This window comes from Acomys russatus, chromosome 22, assembly GCF_903995435.1.
Source record: "Acomys russatus chromosome 22, mAcoRus1.1, whole genome shotgun sequence".
Classification (NCBI taxonomy): Eukaryota; Metazoa; Chordata; class Mammalia; order Rodentia; family Muridae; genus Acomys; species Acomys russatus.
In genome coordinates, this window is record NC_067158.1 from 29729482 (window position 1) to 29735481 (window position 6000).

Below are 6000 nucleotides of genomic sequence, written 5' to 3' on the forward strand. Positions count from 1 at the left end.
CATCCCCTAAATTAGAGTTGATCTCTTTGAACAAAGACAGGCAGGATGATAGGCCCATTAACTTTGGTGTAAATGTGTTCTGAGCCTCTGTCTCTGCTTGGGATATGAGGAAGAAGCCAGGCATTTTGGAAGATCAGCATCTTTACTTACCTAATCGTGGTGCCTGTCCTTACATGCCTTGTCTGCCAGGATGTGCCTACTCCTAGTCCCTCGCCATGTTAATGAAAAACAAAAGCGGAACATGGTGATGCTCATTGTAATCTAAGTGTTGAGGAGGTTGGGGTTGGGGGGGAGGGGAGCAGAGAGGCAGATCGCTGAGTTCCAGGCCAGTGGGAGACTCTGTCTAAAAAGACAGGAAGGCTGAAGGAAGGAAGTAGTGGGTGGTGACTGATTAACAACACTTGGGCTTGTCCTTTATATGTGCACACTTGTGCACGTTCACCTAACACACCTGCAGACATGTACACACACAACACGAAGCCAGAAGTAATCTCTTGCTTAAAAAATTGCATTAACCACATGTCCTCAGTCTTCCTCATTAAAAATCCTCCCATCTCACTCGGGTTTCTTAGCCTGGGTTCTCAGCTTTTGTTATACAGGGTTGAGCTGGACTTTTGTTTGTCTTAGTCACAAAACAGACAAGAGTTCTGAGGGAAAGTATGTGCTGGAGAAGAGCCCCCTATGTTTTCTCAGGAGTGCCGGTGTTGTTCTGCCCTCTTTGTTAAGGGATCCTTGCAAGCTTTAATTTATTCCTTTGATACAAGGGTTTACACAGCCCCTTTGGTGGTTTAGATGGTAATTGCTGAGCAAATACATATGTTTGTGGGAGTTTAAAGGTCAGACATCATTCAGGAGGGCAGGCCTTTGTTGGACCACAGAGTGGCCATTGTGAGTTGCTCAAACAGCTTACTGCCCCTCTCTATCCTTCCCAGTGACCTCAGGCTGACTTCTGTCTGAGGCCCCCAGGCACCCACATATTAGATTTCCCCCACAGCAGATCAAAGGGAGGTAAGATACAGTTTTAACAGCGTTGTTCTGGGGATTTGCCAGTGAACTTGAATCGGGAGACGAATAGTCCTGTCAGGGGACCTCCCCTCACAGGCTCCTTGCACGGAGCGGGGTTGGGGGTTGGGGGTTGGGGGTGGAGGTTGGGGGTGTTAAACAGCTGAACATGAATCAGCAATCTCTTGAAGGATTCAGGAATATGTTAAGGTTGTAAGATGTTCACAGTATCTCTCTCTCTCTCTCTCTGTCTCTCTCTCTCTAAATGTGAAAGGAGGCCTGTTCATGTGGGTTCACAGTGTATATGTATGCATGTGTGTGCACACAGAGGCCTCACATGCTCCTTAGGAGCCGTCTGCCTTGTTTTCTGAGACAGGGTCTCCTCTGCGGTCTGGTGAGGTTGAGCTAGTTGGCCGGAAAGCCCAAGCATCCTGTGTCTGCCTTGCACAGCTGAGTTACCCATCGTCACTGCATCCAGTTTCCTTACATGGTTTCTGTAGGCTGAACTTCGGTCCTCATGCTTACCCAGAAAGTACTTTACTGAGTTATTTCCCTGGTCCGGTAGGTTTTATTTTCTTAATTTTTAAGGTTAGGACATGTGGTGGTTTAAAATGCAATGTCAGGGCTGGAGAGGTGGTGCAGTGGTTAAGAGCACTGTCTGCTCTTCCAAAGGTCCCGGATTCAATTCCCAGCACCTACATGGCATCTCACAACTGTCTGTAAGTCCAAGATCTGACACCCTCACACTAATGCACATAAATTAAAAATTAAATATTTTTTAAAATGCAATGTCCCCAATGTTCTTGGACATTGAAATACTTGGTGCCCAGTTAGTGACACTGTCTAGGGGCAGCTTAGGAGGTGTGGCCTTTCTGGAAGAAGAACTACATATGGGGGTGGGGTTAAAGACTCCCTTTTGAGTTTGCTCCCTCTGCTCCCTGTTTGGGGCTTAAGCTGTAAGCTCAGCGGCTTTCATTTCCAGCCACTGTGCTTCCCCACTCTGATGATGATGAATTCTAATCCTTCTAGAACCATAAGCCCTAAATAAGTCCTTCCTTCTGTAAGGAATTGCCTTAGCCTTGGTGTTTTATCACAGCAATTGCAAAGTAAATAAAGGCGAGGCATGGTGGCACACAACTTTAGTCCCAGAGGCAGAGGCAGACAGATCTATTTGAGTTCGAGATGAGCCTACAAAGTTCCAGGACAGCCAGGGCTACACAGAGAAACCTTGTCTCAAAAAACAAAAAACAAACAAACAAACAACAACAACAACAACAAAACCCTAAAAAACAAAAAACAGAAGCAAAGCGAAGCAAAACAAGAGAAAAACAAAACAAAAACCCAAACAAAACAAAAAAACCAAAACCAAAACCAGAAGGAGGAGGAGGAGGAGGCCGGGCCGTGGTGGCGCATGCCTTTAATCCCAGCACTCAGGAGGCAGAGGAAGGTGGATCCCTGCGAGTTCAAGGCCAGCCTGGTCTACAAAGTGAGTCCAGGACAGCCAAGGTTACACAGAGAAACCTTCTCTCAAAAAACCAAAAAGAAGAAGAAGAAGGAGAAGAAAAGAAAGCTAAGACAGAACTTAAAAATTGTTTATATTCCATTGAACTCCAGGGATCTTATTTACATTGTTTTGTGACTATAAGCACCTGAGCATCAGCTTATACAAGGAAGGTTTGTGGGAGGAGCTCATAGGTACATAGGGTCTCAGGCCATCATGGCTGGGAAGCACAGCTAAGCTATTGCCGTCAAAGGCCCTGCACTAGTGACTTACTGTGCCAAGTAAACCCTTTTTCCACGGCCTCAAGACAGTGCCACATACTGGGGAGCAAGTGCTTAAACATGCATTTTGTCGGGGACACTCTGGATTTAACCTGTAACAGGGAGAATCAGAATTGATCTGACTTCTGTGGGCAGGGGGACTCATCCTCAGTGTCAACGTGGACCACTTGCGTTTCCTGTGCTTGGTGGGAGATCTTCTTTTCAAAACCCATTTATGTATTCAACCCTTGTGGATTTTGGTACCCATGAAAAGCAGGTGTCAAGGGTGTGGGGAATGATGCCCAGATTCTCACTGGTGTAGATGCTATCTTATATGCATCTCTCAGACCAGCAAAGCAAACCAATTCCCTCTGACTTACCGATTCCCACCAGTTTAGAGTAATGCTTGATGCTTTTCAGGACTCTGAGGCCCTGACTGGGTTCCAGAAAGGAAATGCTATGCCTGGTGTGTGTCACGCTCCATTGGCATGAGTGAGAAGGCAGTGACAGGGCTGCCAGACACAGCTGGCCCCCAGGATCTGGCAGCTTTCAATATGGGATTGAAATTATTATTTTAAATGTGCACTGTATTGAGAATGTATAAACAGTTTCCTGATCGCGGTTCCCCAAACAATCTAGTAGAAGAGGCGACCACAGAGTTTATACTGGAAGTGGTCCTGAGGTGATTCAGAGAGCAGAGGAGAGAGAGCTGGATGGTTTAGTGGGTAAAACAGTTGTTGTGAGCGCAGGAAGATCTGAGTTTGATTCCTAGAACTCACATGAAGGCAGAAGGAGAAAATCAACTCCACAGAGCTACCCTTTCACCACTGGCCTCCACATACGTGGAATGGCATATGCAAATTTACACACCATATGCCAATAATAATAGTAATAATAACAATAGTAATAATGAATAATTGCTTTAATGGTTACAGGAGAATGTGCCCGGACTGTGTTCAAATACTGTTCTGTGTTGCATCAGAGACTTGAGCCTTTGTGTGTGTGTGTGTGAGGCAGAGTTTCATTGTGTGGCCCTGGCTGTCCTGGAACTAGCTCTGTAGACCAGGCTGGCCTGGAATTCAGATCGACCTGCCTCTGCCTCCAGAGTGTTGGGATTAAAGGCACGTGTCACCACCTCCTGTCTTGAGACTTGAGAATTGTAACCCCCCCAGGGGCCCACCATGGTGTTTGTGGGGCCCCTGGAGTCAGTGCCTAGTGGATCTCAGTTGTACTTCCTTTTTGTCTTCTAATCTGATGTCACTAGCCCCTGACGATGCTGGCATGGGGTGCCGACATTCAGCGAGGATGAGCCCAGCCTTTCCAGCTTTCTTGAAATTCGTTCCCTGCAGTCTTAGGAATGGCGCTTTCCCTACCCAGGCTTGTTAACTGAGACTTACACCTGTTATTTACTTGAAACAGACAGCAAGGGGGAGGGGGGTTCCCTGTTCTCTCCTTTGGGATGTATGACCTTCGGAGTTAACGAGGCTATCTATCACTGCAGTTGGTGCCCACCAGGCTAATGGTGACTCTCTCCTCCACCACTGATGTCAGGCTCACCCAGAGACACCACACACACACACACACACACACACACACACTCCTGCAAGGCTGTTGAGGACTGAGATAGGCACAGAGGAAGAAGATAGTGGCCACAAACATACCATGCTTTCTCAGGATGACCTTGCTGCCCCTGAAGCAGGCATAAGGGCTGGAGGACACTCACTCCAGCCTGATTGAAGCTATTTTTTCTTCCAACCTCATGGAATTCTCCAGAGAAACTCCAGTGTTCCTTTTAAAAGTTACATATGGATTTTGTGATCATGATGTCTGTTACAGCTGTGAATCTTGCTACTTTTCTGGTTGGAGTTTGCTTTATTTGTTAGTCAAAGGATGTCTCCCAGGATAGCTAAGTGACTGACTATTTGGAAGTAATAGCCAGGCTCATGGATGTGTGTGCTCAAGTGATGTTTACGATGTGGTAGGTCCCCTGAGCGACAGGGTGAAGGACTTTCTGATCTGTGTGTGACGTTCTAAGAACCCAGCAATACCTGAAGCTACAGTGGCATTGAAACCCACAGACATTCTTCTTTCCAATGAATGTGTGGCCATGTTAGCATTCAATTTATATGTTAGGCACAGTGGGGTGTTAGCAACAATAACTACGATTAAAACAGAACAATCATAATGAATATATTGTAATGAAAGTTGTATAAATCTGTCTCTTTGTGTGCTCCTGGCTGGTTAGCTATTCCCTCCCCCACAGGGAGGCTAGTGCATACAACACAGGTATTCTAGACAAAGGGAGTGATTCATTTGTCCCTTGAAGGAGAAAGTGGGATGGTGCAAAGCCACACTACTCAGAAGGACAATTTCAAACTTATGGATTATTTAGTATTGGAATTGTCTGTTAATATGGTTGGGTTGCTGTTGTCAATGGCACGAGACATCTCAGAAAGCACGGCCCTTGCACCGCCTTTTCCCACTTAGACCCTTGTTGTGGTCAAAACCCTCAAAAAGATGTTCATCACAGATGTAAGAAGTAAAGCACAGGATGAGACATATGGTGTGAAGATGGTAGAACGAAAAGTTAAAACAAATCAGAAAAATAGATCTGATGTTCACAAATAGCCATGGTGAAAATAAACAAGAAAAAAATGCTCCCCAAAAGATTATGTATTTCATTAAATTTTTCCGAGTGAGGGCATTATTTTTTTAATCAAGCTTTCTTCTTAGAATGAATGACTTTGCAATTATACATATTAACACCTATTGGGGACTTTCCAGGACACGGGCAATTCACTAAGAGCTGTGCATGTATTAGTTTTCTTGTGTGTATAAACAATTAGCATGTGAAAAAATATGTAGACAAAGAAAAGCATATTAAAATCACAATTTTCCCCAAATATGTATTGGGAAACATCAAATTGATCAAGTTCATTGTTGGCGAAAATGCTGAAGATAGATGGCTTCTTCTGCCCCCTGCTGGTGGGAATGTAAAGTAGGTCCCTCTTATTGATAACATTAGAAAATAGTGTGTGATGTTAATATCTGACCTTGCTATTCCATGGTAATGCTATTGCTTTTGTTGTGGAAATAGCCAGACATATTTATGAAGAGCCACATATTTCATTATAGTTTTATGAATGATGACATTTCTCATCAAGCTTTCTTCTTCAAATGAAAGCGGTATATGTTAAAACTTATTGGGCAGTTTCCAGGTGACTGGCTGTGTGTGTA